The sequence below is a fragment of the Ptychodera flava genome, chromosome 12 (assembly GCF_041260155.1).
Source record: "Ptychodera flava strain L36383 chromosome 12, AS_Pfla_20210202, whole genome shotgun sequence".
Classification (NCBI taxonomy): Eukaryota; Metazoa; Hemichordata; class Enteropneusta; family Ptychoderidae; genus Ptychodera; species Ptychodera flava.
Genome location: NC_091939.1, coordinates 13,547,846 through 13,564,863, shown reverse-complemented (window position 1 = coordinate 13,564,863; position 17,018 = coordinate 13,547,846). Strand labels below are relative to the sequence as shown.

At 37.4% G+C, this 17,018-nt stretch overlaps 1 protein-coding gene across 2 annotated transcripts in view; it reads left to right on the top strand.

Moving 5' to 3' along the window:
* The first annotated feature begins 1,172 nt into the window (after positions 1 to 1,172).
* LOC139145066 (uncharacterized) overlaps positions 1,173 to 17,018 on the top strand; it is a 49,760-nt gene continuing 33,914 nt past the window's right edge. Inside the window, exon 1 of one of the 2 annotated variants that reach the window (XM_070716004.1) lies at positions 1,173 to 1,492. The gene's annotated coding sequence lies outside the window, so the exon portion shown is untranslated. Of the gene's footprint in view, positions 1,493 to 4,907; positions 5,035 to 17,018 lie in introns of those variants that run through there. The other variant, XM_070716007.1, reaches the window with a different exon arrangement.

Genomic DNA, 17,018 nt, shown 5'->3' with positions numbered 1-17,018 from the left:
ACAATGACAGTAACTGCAGTGTATCAAATCACTTCTATCAAATCATTTTACCATAATCACAAAAAAAAGTTACGACCTTAGGGACAAGAGGTATAACTTTGGTTAATAATTTATTGTTCTTGTTTATATAAGTGCACAATAATGTCAGTTTCACGTTCACTTTCTATTCCCTTAAATATGTTGAAATATCGAGTATTAGCCTCAAAAATACGATGTTGATGCAAAAAATATTCAACAATGACAGTTAGCCATCGCACACGTTTCTGTTAATACATATGATTTTGTATGTGTCGCATTTCAGACTGGTACTGCATTCTATGAGACTATTATTATTAATCCAGGTCCCTTTAGCGATGAGATTTTAATAAAGAATCTGGGTTGCATTACATTTCAAAACACGCACCAATTTCTTAAGCGTTGACAAGTTCTACACAGAGATGCCGTCTTGATTTAGGGAGTAAAAAATGGAACTACATTTTACAGACAGCACAAAAATAAAATTCCTCGAAAGTTATCGCCAAAGGATTTTCACCACAACCCTCAGCTTGTGCGTTTCTCTGTCTTTTAGTTATAATGCAACTTTAGGCATCGACACGAGGTGATGTACAACATGATGTATTTGTAGACAGTAGAGGGGAAGTAACCAAATCGATCCGATATCAGAGTTGTCTGTGTTTCATTGTTTGTTTGTTCAAATTCGAATTTTCATACTCTCCTCCTCTGTCAAACTGCATAACAGAATGTTGGTATAATTAGTTCATTTAATGGCTTTCCTCGTGACAATTCAAAACTGATTTCATCGCATATCGTACTCGACTCTCCATCGGAAAGAAAACCCACTCGTGCTTTTTATAGAAGAAAAAAGCCTCGTAAACATGTAGATACAATTAGTAAGATTATCGTCATGGATGAAGACTTCGTAATATTAGGCATGCGTATTTTAACATGTAGCTTTAATACACGACCGTGAACAACAAAACGTACTGCTGGGAACAGCCAACGAGCGCATCCCACGTTGCCATGGTAGCTGTCTCTATGAGATGCATAGCATTCTCTTGGCAGAGGATTCGTTGTTGCGACCGTTGCCACGGCAACGATGATAGCTGACTCAGAGGTGAACCGAGTGTATTGATTGTGGAAGCTTCCTGTGACGTCACCCCTCTCGCGTCCATGCTTTACAGGTGCCAGTCCCAGCTACCGAACGTAATCATAGCCTGAACACGCTTGCTACCATCACTCATCAAGCAAAGAGATCCCGAGTCAGCGACATATTGTAAAAGAACAGCCGACAACACTAGACTAATATTTTTCATTACAAGGTCGGCGTTTTCCATTTCATGCCAAGGACGAGTATCATGACAGTGCCGTCGTCGTTGATATGAGCTGCACGCGTCGAGGATGGTCGTTCGACACGTTCTCCGTAATTGACGGGCATCTATAGTGCGATGAAGACATGATCCATGTGTCAACAAAAACAATTCCGAACAAGAAGGTAAGGGCCGGCTAACGCCGTTTTCGACGCGAGGGATTCATATTTGTGCGTGTACATGATAACGCTAGCAGGCAATGTTGCCCACAGAAGATGAGTCTTGGAACTGTCTGATTTTATCCCGAGCCTCCAAGACATTCCCTTCTTGAAATATTTACTGTATCATCCGTGCATTTCTTCATTCTGTTTCACTTAATCACAGCAGGCATGCTGAAAAAAAACTTCTATGGCAAAACGAATGATGTATGCGTAGTTTTCACAGACATAGGATGTAAACGTTATTTTCAGAATACACATTTGAGCGATAGAGTCATAGTTTTTCAGTGATCGATCAAAATACGGCGCGTGGAAATGTTCACACCGACAGGTAGTTCGCGCATTTCTTCTGGATTTTCTAACAGCCAAAATAATTTCACATCAAGGGTAAAAATCAACAGGCACCGTGCGTAACACTGTTTGCCTATTGACGGAATGCGTCTGTTGAATGTTACTGTATAGGAACTCTGCCATCCTTTGCCGATAAAAGTCACTTTACAGAAATTTCAGGAGGGGGGATCAGTCTATTTTGGAACACAAGGTACAATGTACGAGCTTCGTTTCACAGTGTGTAAAAGGTGTACATATTCATGCAGTCAATGAGCTTTTGTTCCGTGCCCTACGCAATTCCGATACACATAAAACACAGGGAATACAGATGGTTTAATCACGATTTCTCTACAGAGTAACCGTGGTTTGATTAAATAAACAGATTTGAAAATCAAAATTCCTTTCATATTGGGCAATTTTGTGTTTGTTAGTAAAGAAATGAACTTGTGTTTTCAATTATTTTACCTAAATGCGTGTATCAGCGATAACCCCCCTCTCCCCCGCTTGCGGTATAGGAGAGAGACTGAACATTAGCTACGTCTGTTTTGTTGCCTCTTGCCGCGGAGAAAGAGGTACACGTTCAATCCTGAATATGATACGCTAGGACAATACGAAGACATGGAACATTGAAACTCAGTTACCGGTAAGGCCAAAAACAAATATAGCATTGTGTGACTGTAATCCTTCACGAAGTAGTGGTGAGCCATTACGGTCTAGGAATTGACGTTGTTTGATGCTCTTGAAATCCAAACTATAACACTGCCTATATTGACACATTGCCGGTGCGACGTAAATTTGATGGCTTAAAGCAACGTAAAACCCAACAGTAAACAGTAGAGATATAAATATGCACGCGATCGATATATCACAGGGCGGCAAAAGCTTCCGACGGCTTTTGTATTTTTCATTCGTGTTTGAACGTCTCCTTTGCCAATATTTCGTTACAAAAACGCACTCTCTTCCCGTTTGCCTTACCAAGATACCTTAATAAGAAAACCTACAGAAAGCAAGGTGCTCGAGTGAACAATGTAGAGGGTGTCGTCGGCACTCTGCTCAAAGGTTGCCAGGGACCCCCACGACCGATGTAAACACTATATCTACGGTAAGTTGGCGATTGATCAAAGTTAAAACATGTTTGGTAACAATTAATATTGTAAACTTCAAATCTCGCAGCTAGATATCATGCACAAATAAATTTTGTAAACAAGAAAGTCGCACACGCGCAGTTCCGACGACACCCTCCCTTTAAGCCATAAGAAGCAATACTATTTGTGTACAAAACGTACAAGAGCAAAGAGCCCCCTTCCTTGCGCACAATGATACTTATAATAACCAATGTCAGCATGATGGCGCCCATGATAATTACTACTGCGCACGAATAAGCAACGCCCTCTGATAAGCAAATTCTTCTAAATAATGCAATATTTATCCGACGAAAATTCCTGTTAAAACATTCGCCGCGATCCTTAAAAGTTGTATTTTTTATTATCCGCCCTAGCAGGCAGTGAGCCAGCTGACATCAGATTCCATTAACGGATAACGAGGATGATACGCATGACTGCACCTGCCGTTATTGTCAAAGTTAATGCACTGTTTTCGTTAGGCATGAATATTTCGATTATTAATGTAGCGGTTTAATGTACCGGAATCACTTATATCCTGAAAAGTGGACGTCATCGATATGACTTCTCGACACTCCTGCAATGTTTCGTCAGGTTTACAGGTACATATATAGGCCTACATACATACGTACATCCATCCATCCATCCATCCATACATAAAAACACAAACATACATGTAAATATACATAAAGTACATGTATTGAAATACATATATCTATATATCTATATATCTATATATATATATATATATAGCTTTGTACTTTTAATTTAATTAATTTGTTTGTGTATATATATATATATATATATATATATATATATATATATATATATATATATATATAATTTTCGGCACATCGTATGAGCCTTTTCACAGACTATCTTTTTGTTTAATCCTGCCTCCGATTTAATTCTCATTATTTTCGCTACTGTAATTATGAATCCGCTTTATGAATAGTCGCGTCGTTGCTGCCAAGGCAACAGAAATAAGGAGCATAAAGGAATGCGTTTTATGTTTGTTGGATTGTACATTTCTGGATTTCTTGTGCCATTGTTTTTGACCTTTCCGAGGCAATTGATTGATCGTGGATGCTCGAATTTGAAAAACCGCCGTACAGTATTTGTTCTTCAGTAAATGTGTGAGTGCTTTTGCTAGGGACACAATGACTTATGCGACGCCGCATAAAGTGTCCATCGAGATTAGTGATGTTATAAACATTGGGAGAAAGAAACTTCAAGAGAACTTAATAGCCAATGCTAAGCTCAGTCTTTCCATTTATCCTTATGACTTATTCTGCAGTTTATATAACGGCAATTTAGATGGAAGCGAATGCTTCCATGTTACAGCATCATTTATATGTGTATATATATATATATATATATATATATTATATATATATATATATATATATATATATATATATATATATATATATACATATGGGTAGGTAGGTAGGTAGGTAGGTATTTGTTACTATTCATTTTTTCAAAGGGGAGTTTGTTTGTTGAACTCGCCTTGGCCTGCTGAGAGGTACCGGTGGATCTTCAGTGTAATTGACTACACGAGACGTTTAGAGTTCGCTGGTACTACATAGACTTTATTTCTCTGTAGACAAGCTTGACAGTTGCCATTGCCCAAGATACGCTTCTCCCATAGTCTAAATGTCTTGGGTCCGCTGTGTTCCTCTCTCTCAAGCAACTATCTTCAAACAACTATATTCGTTGTATTGTTTTAGAACGGGATTTTAAACGTTATCTTTAAAGTGGCACTCCCACTTGGTAACATTTTTAAAACACATTTTTTTAATGCCAACGGTCGATATTTGACGTGGCGACTGCGCGCGGATCGCAAGATATCGATAAAACATGTCATTTCCCGAGCGTATTTTTCACATCCCACGAAGTTTTACGATCGTTTCTGATTATGACCCGAAATCCCCCGAAGGTTTGTTTTTGTGCTGATTGACGATATTCTAGGGAGTCCATAATAAGTTCGAACGACGCAATTAATTTACCTCCCACTGCGAAGACTTTATATACAGCATTATGCCTTTACCTCAGGTGAGTTTTTTTAAACTTCTCCTTAGTTTTTGTCGTTTTCATTATTCTCAATCAGTTGTATTGTATTTTAAACCAATACCACATAGATACCAGGTTTTACGTGTAAAATATTAGTCGCCTCTGATGACTACATTTTGTCGTCTGCCACACAGTTACGTGTGGTTCGATACATAACGGCCGCCGCGTGGTATGCGTCTATGCATACCACGCAGCGGCCGCTATGTATCAACCGCACGTAACCGTGCTAGTCACCTATGCGAATTCTGGTTGAATCAGCAAACTTTGTTTTTCGATTTTTTGCCGAGTCAGTAAGACTCGGCTTTCTCCCACGGGGTATGACCGATCACCGACGCGAGTGGTACTGTGGCGTACAGCAGCATCAGCGTAGGCTCGTACTCCGTAGCTTAGTTGACAACGGCCCCAGTGCCGAACGTTCGATGTTCGGAAGCTGAATTTAGGTGGGCCGCCGGAGTTCAAACTTTTACTTTTTTGAGGACATGTTTTTATCGATATCTCGCGATCCGCGCGCAGTCGCCACCTCAAATATCGACCGTTGGCATTAAAAAATGTTTTAAAAATGTTACCAAGGGGCGTGGCTTTGATCATACTATAGATACATGAATTAAAGATAAAATGATACATCCAATCATAAACATCAATCCAGGTCTTGATCTTAAATTGACATGTTACCATTAATATGCAAACGTAATTGACTACCTTCATAATTCTTAATATAATTCAAATATATTCCAGACTTCCGTAAATATCCTCGTAAAAGTAATAGCGTTATTGTGCGTTTGTCTAAAAATATGGTCTGTATGCATATCAACTTATAATTGAGATCTTGTTGTTTTAATTAGCCCTTTTACTGGTATCGATGACCGCTAGGTTCATTAACCTTTGTGGATAAACCATCTCCGTAACACTCTCGGTCTTTCAAGCAATGCCTCCCGCATTGTTATTCATAAACTAGTTACATCTTAAAGTGTAAAGAAAGTAAAAAGTCGTACATTTACAATAAGTTGTAAAGTCTTTAAAAAAGCGAAAAATTACATATTAAATTCCTTGTTTACATCGAGTTTTAAACGGCATGAAGATGGCCATCCTCGCAACTCTGAAGAAAATAAGTGCAATTTTGTTTCATTTCCCTTACTTCGTCATCATCAAATTGTCTTCTCATTATGACAGTACCATCTATTCTTATATCGAACTTAAATATTTTCTTACAACTTAAATGTACATATTCGTCATTATATGAGGTAGAGTGGGATAATCGCCGATTCTCATATCAGTTTCAGAGATAGACGGCTTAAATTTTCCCGTCCTTTTCACCTCGTGTGGCTCCCTTTAGGGGGCATAATAATCATAAATTCTCATTTATCTGTTTCTGTCCCTTTTTGTTGAACTTCTAAAGAAGCAACGAATAGACCAACATCACAAAAGAATTTCGTGAGCTTAGTTATGTAGAGAAAATGGGCAACTTGAATCTCAACATCGCAATACGGATTCATTTTCTGTATAAATAATGCTCAAATCCAAAAATATCTGAGTTTCATCATACCGATGCTCCAACAAATGCATCGTCACTATAACTTATATATAGTCATCTCTACGATATGAAGTTTTCCCATAACTTCGTACGTAAAAAGTCACCTTTACTCATCATGACTATATAAAATTCTCGTAAAAATCTTAAATCTCTTGAAAATTCGTCTTTTACATATACAAAAATAAAACAAGACATTATTCTATTTTTCAAGTATTGTTTACACCGGCAATGTATCAATCACTAAAGTGCGATTCAAATCTTAGAATAATTTCACAAATAAATAAGTAATATCGATGCTAATGAGATGGTAATATGAAACGGAGGTTAATTTCTGCTTGTAAAACCATATGACACCAGCCGGCTTGTACAAAAATGAATCTAAATAATTCAACTGGTAGGATTACATCATACACACACTCATTTACACTAGAGGCCTCATTACATTCATACTCAGAATCAGTCATGTAAATCCATACCGTGATAAATTAAAACATTAATTTCTCTGTTGTTTTGTCAGCGATTTTTGCTTACTCGCTAGCTGTATACGTGTACATGTGCACAAAGAAACACAAGTGCTGGGCACCTGTGCAGACGAGGTTGAGAACGGATATCTGAAACCTCCACAGTTACGATTTACACTTTAAATTGCCTCTTTATTTGTAGAACAACAGTCCAACGTTAGAAACTATAATGGCCATTTTCGCCTTAATATTTTTCATCAATTTTTTCATTGATGTGAATACTGCAAAAAATTGGATACTCTAACATTTACGAGATCACAAAGACTCCCATAAATACTTTCGCTGCAAATAATCGCTATGTTTCTTTACGTTCACAAAACTGAGCGTTCTAATTTCATGTGATACGCTTAGCCACACTAATCACAACGCGCCTTGGCTTACAAACACTTTGTAGAGGAAGGGTTTCAAATGCGGGCGATATACGATTACGTGATCGTGATGTATCGCTGGCACTTACACGTTCCCAAAAACCTCGTGAATGTATTAGAACGAACACAAACCACTTGTCCGCTCATGATATCCCTCAAGGAGCTTTGAACATTTATTTGGTTTCGATTTTCATAAAATCACTCAACTTGTGTAATCGCCAAGTGGGTATTAAATTCCATTCGTCTAAAACTTTTGCATATATCACATTATAGTACGTACGTATGTATGTATGTATGTATGTATGTATGTATGTATGTATGTATGTATGTATGTATGTATGTATGTATGTATGTATGTATGTATGTATGTATGTATGTATGTATGTATGTATGTATGTATGTATGTATGTATGTATGTATGTATGTATGTATGTATGTATGTATGTATGTATGTATGTATGTATGTATGTATGTATGTATGTATGTATGTTCCTCAACGACAGAAACGAGAACCCAAAGGTAAAACAGTAAATAAAAGTTTGAAAAATGAAATAAAACGAGATCACACTGTCCCTGCAATAATTACATGTATTAGAGTGACACGCTTATAATCATTTTTCATATATCATAACTGATTACTATGGTTGATTTCTTCGTCGGCGTGACATTTAAATGTAAGAATTACACTTCCCAGGCACCAACGAGAAACTCTAGCTATCATTTCAATTACCCCTGGGCTTGAAAAACAAGTAAAATCTTCCTTTTAATCTTCTAATCTTCTGGCAGCAGGATTAGTCGCAATTTCCAGGAAATTTCGACTGATACTTGTTTAAAAGTCGACCTAAAAGTGTAACTAGAGGGGTGTATTTCACGTAAGCGCATGCGTGGAGAGAATAGGAAGATAGATGTTAAATGCGAAATGAAAGTTTTCATTTATAGCACAGCGATTGAGTCATTTCTCAAAGTCAGAGCGCGATCCATTACTGGAGTGGAGAAAACATATTGCACCGTAAAGGCAATTCTTGCCATTAAAGGGATTGGGGAGTCATGTCCACCTTGATTATAAAATCTGATAACGTTCCGATCTTATCACTGACACAAGACCTGTTTTTAGAGTGGCCAATTGCTTTTATCCAGGATTCAGCGGTCTAATGGTTTTACTACCACCTCATTATCCCATAAGCTTTAGAGACGGAGAGGCTATATAGGTCACTCTGTACGCCGACTCGAAGAAAATAAGGATTCAATACGACTCATTCGACATGTACAAGTTCGCAGGTAAAAGCTAAGTTACGTATGTGTACTGTGTGTGTATGTATGTATGTATGTATGTATGATGTATTTACACACACACACACACACACACACACACACACACACACACACACACACACATATATATATATATATATATATATATATATATATATATATATATATATATATATATATATATGAGCTTTGAAGTCGAAAATAATAACTTTCATTTACATGTATGAATGAATTTTCAAATTTTATGTAGGATAACTTGAATTGGAATCTGCCAACATTGCTACAGGAAATGGTAAAATCAATTTTTAGGATGGCGAATTTACATTTGTGTTAAGCGACCCCTGTGTAAACACTGATGACTGTATTTGGAACTGGCTGATGGATGAATTTGAACACTTACCCCATCAACATACACTAAAACCCCGGTGTGTGCAATTAAAGATTATTTCAATGTAAACATAATGTGATTGCATAAAGCGAGATGTGAACTTAAACATATTCTAACGAAAACGAAATATGGATATGCAAACGTAAAAAAATATTATTTGCAGAAACATAAATTGTAAATGGATGCTCCTAAATGGCCAATCCGATCCACTCCAACTGACGAAATCACATTGACCACGTCAAGGGCTCCCTCAGTGCAGCTCCAAATATCATTTTGTTTTCCTCGGCTGTCCACTAGAAGTAGTCTGGATTATACCGAGGAGTATTTACTATGCAGCGACAAATCCAGCTGAATGCTTTTCCTGATTTGAATGCGGATAAAGAGCCAAAAAATTAGTCACGTGCAGCCCGGAACAACCCATACCATTTTCACTTATAGAAATGAACCGTATTACGAAAGAGGACATCGACAGCGTTGACATTATGATGCTTTTATTTCGTCATACGATTTGATATAAAATGTTTAACAAAGTATTTTAATTGCCGTCCACCTTGTTTTCTATGAGTCAAAACGATTTGAGCAAACTTTGAATAAAAGCGATCAAGTCAAAGTATGCTGAAGAATGTACATTTCATCGGTGTTTAGTTTCCATCGATTTCTTCAGCCACGTTCACCAACTATAAGACGCTCTCTCTCGCAAAGGTCTAGTTTTCAGACGGAGGAAGACATATTAGCATTTTAGGAGCTCTATGCCAGACGCACTTGGCTGTCATTTGGATCACGTGAAGACCAACACAGATTGTTTGTATATCTCTTGGGTAAGAAGGATGTGTTCAAAAGGTTTGCGCGAGCGCTGGGGCGTCAGAGAGGAACTGAAAAGAGTTATCTCCCGATGTGTGAGCAAGCACCAATATTTGACATAAAAACGAAATGTCTTCGTATCGTCCATTACGTGATTTATACACATTTCCAACATGCTCCATTTTCAAAGGGGCCCTCTATCCCTGTCTAATTACACGCGTACCACTCGCCCAAGCATTATCAAATAGCAGTCTCATCTACACACAAATTATTCATTACCCCTCACATATCGGAGAAATTAAAAAAACAAAACTAATAAAAACAATCATAAGAACCATAGGTAAATATGTGCGAGATAAGATGCAACCAAATTCCAAGTGAGATAATGAAGATAAGACATTTCCTTGTCTTATCATTAACGTGATAAATGAGACTTTTATGTTAAACTGAAAATATCGATCAATCTTTACCGGTAATGTTGGGAGCTTGTTCTCAGATTGGCTATTTCAATTCAACGGGGTAAAGTTTCTATACTTTTAACGATGAGGCATCAGTATCAGCAATGCTGGGTAATTCAATATTCAGAGAAAGGCACGCACTATAGAGAAAAAAACAACGCATAACACAAAGTACACTGAGATCCATAAAAGAGAGGTTATCACTGAGAGTTTTTTGGCAACTGTCTGTCGACTCGTTCTTTTTTCTAATGAAATTGTGCAGCTCACGTGACAGGCATGCGTAATTTTTGTGTTATTTTTCATTTAAAATATCGATACTCTTTCTCAAAGCGAAATGTCTGTTCCACATGTAAGTCCCTCCGAATCCGTCTGGTTGTGAGAAAGCTGTCACACTTAGTGGGTTGCCTGTACCGTTGAAGTAAGTAGTATACGACCCGAAATTGAAAGACTTAAACTCTTACTCAAACTTACAGTGACTTCAATTCATTCCTTTCCTAAATCACGAATAAAAATCTGGGGTCACCATGCAAAATGTGGTACTACACAGTACAGATTGAAACAAATCACCCATTGTAATTTACCGACACTGAAATTCAAATTGGCCATCACCGCTGTGTTAACTCTGTGGGTAAAAATGAAGTTTCAACAATAATCTTATGACAGCTGTAATTACTCCAAGAGATTCAAAATGGGTCCCTACAAGTGGTAGACTTAAAATATTTGGGGAGTTTAAGAGTCTGAATATCTAACTCCAACGCGCATTCTAGGCTCGCCTGGTACCACGGAGAGTTCGCTAAAAATTTTATTTGTTTTCCGGGCATTTCATGTAGGGATTTATTTGCAATATTCTGTGCCTGTACGTCCAATGCATTCAAGAAATCTATCTTACTTCTTTTCCGAGCATAAATTATAATTGCACCGTCACTCAAACTGTTTAGGTAGCTCTAAGTGTCGATAATATGATATGATATGTGATGAGTCGGCAGAAGTACCTAGCATAAAATTTATCACTTTAATGCTCTATGTACAATGGAGATATTTTCCAAGAGTACGTCTTTATTAGACTCATTTACTGGCACACACCTTGTATCGATTTTATCAACTTGATCCCATTATGGTGTTTGTAGACCAGTGAGTTTCCAGGTGTTCGTCAGGCAAGTCGATAGCGTGTATAGCGGATTAACAGCTGTTACTAAGCAAGTCGTGAGGTTGACAAAACATATGGTATACAGTCTTGCAGATTATTAAAAAATATTCTTTTATTTGGGTGAACATAGCCCCTCCGTCAGGAGGGACTGTAGGAAGGAGAGATCATGGAATGAACTAGCAAAATTCAAAGGGGGACATCTTGTGTCGGTCTACTGTTACACTCGAGCAATCTCCACTTTGAATTTTTAAATAATTTGCAAATTTGACATGTCTGATAGTTTTCAATTTTGCCTTGGAGGTTACACAAGATGAAAGAGTGAAATTTTGTGGAAATTATAATGCAAATTTGCAAATGTAAATGTTTGGAACAAATGTTATCATTTTTGCTCATCTCCTTTGAAACCGAGTGTCAGACTGCTATCATATTCAGTCATATTTAGTTCAGTTATATTTATATTTAGTTTCTTAGTGATAACCTTATTCATATAAAAATGGTTTAAATTTTCGGGGCAAATCTGTCATTTTAGTTAAAGTTTTCCTTAATTTGGCTTGTTGGTTTTCAAGAATTACTCAAGAATCTTTTAAACGATGGTAACATTTTCGGTTTAAAACATTTTGGCCTAGTTTTCTCTCTTCGGTTGAACCATTTACTGTGAAACAGGTTGTTCGACAGCTTTGAAATTAGGTAAACATATTAAACATGCATTAGCACATGCAGTTCTGATCAAATAGGAATGGACGCATTGCCGTGTTTTATTTACATCGATAATATTTTGGTCAGATGGAAAATAATCGATTGTTAGCGTTGGATCTTTGGAGCATTAATCGTCAGTTGAATTATGATGCAATTGCGTTATTCTACCTTCTCGTTATCAACTCCTGGGTGATATTAGAAAACCCTTCAGGGCATGTCGTTGATTTTTGAAAAATGATCTCGACCATTTTAATCAAGGGTTCTCTTTTTCACAATAGAAGGAAACGCGCAAGATGAATAGCTGTGCTGGTGTGCACCCAATAACACAAGGATCAATAACAATGAAAGAGTATTACCGCTGTCCGCGACAACAGCAATTAAGTTTTGTGTTTCGATCTTTGGATTTCTCAAGATTCAGGTTTTGATCTCCAAGTATAATCTTTCATAAATTGTGATTGCATATCCTTCTTTATGCTTGAGTTACTTCTTCTATACTGAGATTTCAACAAGACTTACACCACTTAGTACAAAAATATGGATGTTTTCAATTTGCATGCTTTCAGGAAATAGGATAGGTCGATCGGTCGGAAACTCATTTTCTCTTCCTATCATTTCATTTTAAATGGCGTTCTGCGAACCACCAGAACACCAAAACTTGGTAAATCATGCATGGTTTTCTTAAATGTAAAAGGAAAAATTTGGGTCGAAAGGTTTTACTATAAAAAGCGTAGACCAGTAACCAAACACACATTTCTTTATTTGGCATAGCTGGACAAGTTGAGTGCAGCGTCACTGCTATAGTCAGTGAGACATTGCCATCAGTCATGGAATTCACGTCTGAAGGAACAATGCTAATTTGCATATATCCATATAGGGTAAAAGGTGCATGTTACCATGTAAATCATTCACTGTAAATTTGCATATATTCATATGAGACGCGCCAACCATGTTGCTTATGGACGTCAGTAATACAGCAATAAGGGCACAACATCGTTGTCACGTGGCTCTCATGTGAAAATCAATGAGTCACCAGGAATTACCGAATTACTTTTAAGATGGATACCAATGTTCTAACACGATGCAATTGATGAGTAAAAATTGTGGCGTCACAAAGGAGAGTCTTAAAATGGTCTATAATCAAATATCGAAGTGGAAGTAAACTTGGAAATGTAATCTGGACTTTGAAGATATAGGATGAGCAATATAATTGAACTAGACGACTATAAGAACAGAAAACATGCTTGAGTTTTAACAGAGATTAAGACTCGTGTTTTGGGACATGTGCAATTTCATTTGGTCAAGTCGTGGTATTCTTTGCAAAGTGAAACGCTTTTACTATTGGGCCAACCAAAGCTATTGACAGAGCAGTGTCCCAATTCTGTTGTTTTGAGTTGATAGCGCACAGCTTTTATCTATGACGGGAAAGCGAACTTAAGAACTTGATTTGCATGATTTTGCGATAAATACCTGAATCCGGAGGTAAATACGGGATTAAAAATTTCCCTTCAGAACGACCTTTAGCACACAGAGGTAGACTCGAGCAAAGAAAGGTAAGAAATTGACCAGAAATGAAGAGTAAGAACTCTGTTTAAACGCATTCACCATACTTTACCTACATTGCTAATTTACTCGTTGACAAAAATGTGTCGAACCGTTTATATCGGTGACTGGATACGATTATCCCTCTAAAGACCAATATGATAGAGTGTTACCTGATGATGTTTTCATAATATCAGAAAGTGTATTCAGTGTACGTCACAAAGTCCTTGTAACGTCATCCAAGGGTCAAAAATAAAATTAAACAATGTTACGAAATAAAATGAAATAAAAAGTAAGATTATGTAAATTAAGGAACGAACGTAGCCTTGGTATTTCATCCTTATGCAATTATTCGCACCAGTGCCGAAGTATATTCTAATCACTTTTATGAAATGCAGTACATACGATTTTTTTCAGATCCAGACATTGTTTCTAAAGAGTTTTCCAAAACGTTTAATCAAAACTTTCTCCTATAAAAAGCTGTATTTATTTGGTCTAACATTTATTTTTAAACGGTTGAAGTTTGTCAACTGGCCATGGGCTCCGTTAATTATAAGATATTTCAAGTTTTTACCATGTACCAGTTGGCTACTTCAGGAAAAATCAAACATCTGATTAGGAAGAGGGGAATGGCGTGTGTATTATACCGCTACTTAATCTCGTGGCATAACTTGTTATAAATATAAGCCCCCTTTATTATTAATATTTGTATGTGAAGTTTTGTGCTAGTTCCTAGATGTTGAGATCAGTGCATCGTGTTATTTTCGTGGGAGAAATTTTAGCGCGTACAAGACCAGTAACCGAAAGTCTAAAACATTTTTGTTGGAAAAAATAAGCAATGATAAATTACAGTGAGCAATTTGGAAAAATCAAAGGAAAGCATATCTTATAAGGAACTGGAAAGTGAAACAAGTATACACATGCAGGTAGCACAGTCGCTAGCGATACAACTGTACATCGTCTTATAACTTTTTTCACACACGGATTTATCATGAACAATAACATGTTTCTTGAGTATGACATATATGCTTGGGATTTCGTTGCCAATACATAAAAGAAAACATTGAATTCACAACAAAGAAGATAAAGCACTGATTAAAATGATAACAGAAAAGCTGTAAAACGACGTCGAGTGCACGCTGGTCGTTTTTTGATTGCCCAGTACGATAACGTTGAATGCATGAGCGCAAGCGACAACGGCTAATGCGTTCTTGAATGGTACTTCTATTGAGACGTCATTTTGGAATCAACTTATGGCTTGTCACAGTTTTACCTGTCTGGATAATAGGGACTACGAAGAGTTATGTGTTTGGACGCAGCAATTCGGCATGCCACCTTTCCCTGTCGTGTACACTAACTCCAACAAGCATTTGTCAGATATGGTAATTTGTGAACTACATACGCAAAATGCGTCTCTAACATTGCCAGATAACATCAGTGACCTATCAATATTCTCGAACGCCCGGTGAACGAAAGAACAGTCATCATGAGGGCTTGAGGTAAAGAGTGTAATTGATCAAGGGTTGAGACTATCTTGGGAAAGTGTAAGCGTTTGTTCGTGTCAACTCGTCAGCTCATACTGTTAACAATGCCTGCGCCCTCGAGCTGTCATGTCAGATCCTCCATCTTTTAGTCACAAAGTTCATGACGCGGTCAGTGACTGACATCTGATGATGTTGGACGTTCCTCTGTTGAACACAATTTGCGGCAACGTGTAGACCAGTCGTTCTACTCTCTGAATTCTAAAGTTTATTTCCGGTCAATTATAGTTTTCAGTGCAGCGTTAATCGGTGCAAGGATAGCGTTGCAAGGCACAGTAACACGAGAGGGGAATGACCAATGCTGCTCGTATTTACGTGTAAAACGTAAAGTAACTTCCGTTGTCGGAAAGGCAAGATGAAGCAGCTAACCAAAGACGAATGCGCCTTGGGGACACATAGTTTGACTCTCAAACTTTTTCAATTCCTTCCTGATCTACCACTTGTGGAGATTCATTTTGAAACTCTGTGAGTAAGAAAACCTTCCACCGTCTTAGTTTTTCGAAATTCGATTTTTTTTTCCTTCATACAGTAACGTTAACACAGGGATGGCGGCCACATTGAATTTCAAATATCGGTAAATCTTGGGTAATTTCTCTCTCTACTACAAACATGTGCACGGTGACCCCGATTTTCATCCTTCACTTTGAAAGTGAATAGTTGAAAAATTCCTTGAGTAAAACTTGAGAGAATGTTTAAGTCTTTTACATTCGAGGCGCATACTACCTTAAGTTTAGATGGGAAACTAAGATGCTCATTCAAAGCTATGCATTTTCTCTCTTCTCTCGATGAAGTGATCACGGTCCAAGTGACTTCACTAGTACATATCTTTTTTCACAGCTTGTTTCAGTTTTCGTCATGGTTTTCGTCTAAGATAAGCTCGGTTACCGATTTGACAGCCCTTAAAATCACAAAAGCAAGATGAATCGCATATTCAAAGTGTTCACCTTTGAGAAAGCGAATGGGATTCATTTTTTTAACGCGCTAAACTTACGCAGTAAAGAATGTTTAAAAACCATTTGTCTTTTTTTTTCACCTTTCACTTTCTAACTAAACAGAAAAACATATTATTGTCACCAGAAACATGTGATCGCTACGTGAACAAAATGCAAGTCAAACGTTGAACGTTGCCAAAGAGGTTACGGAATATTGTAATGCCCTTCACTTCTCATCCTGTGAACAACAGCAGTCATCACGTACAGAGAAGACCTTGGTCACGGTGACTAGTATAAAAAGTAGTCCTGCCTCAATTCCGCTGCACTGCAAACGTACAGCATCTTCTCAGAGCTTAGCTAAATTTCCCTCTTAAGGTAGTTCGCGCCTCGAAAGTGAAAGACTTAAACTTTTGCTCAAACTTGCCTGGAGGGATATTTCAACCATTCTCTTTCAAAATCAAGAATAAAAATTGGGGGTCACCGTGCAAATTTTGGTACCAGGGAAACAAGTAACTCAAGATTTACCGATGTTAAAAATTCAAAATGGCCGCCATCCCTGTGTTAACTCTATGGAGAAAAATAAAATTTTCGAATTTCGAAAAACTGATCCGATGAAAAGTTTTCTTATACCAAAATTTTTAAATTGAACCCCCACAAGTCGTATATTAGAAAATAATTGTAAAAGTTTGAGTGTCCAAATTTGTGTCCCCGGAGCGCATTCTACCTTACGGCTGACCGAAACCTTAATTTTCTATAGCCGCTATCTTGTACT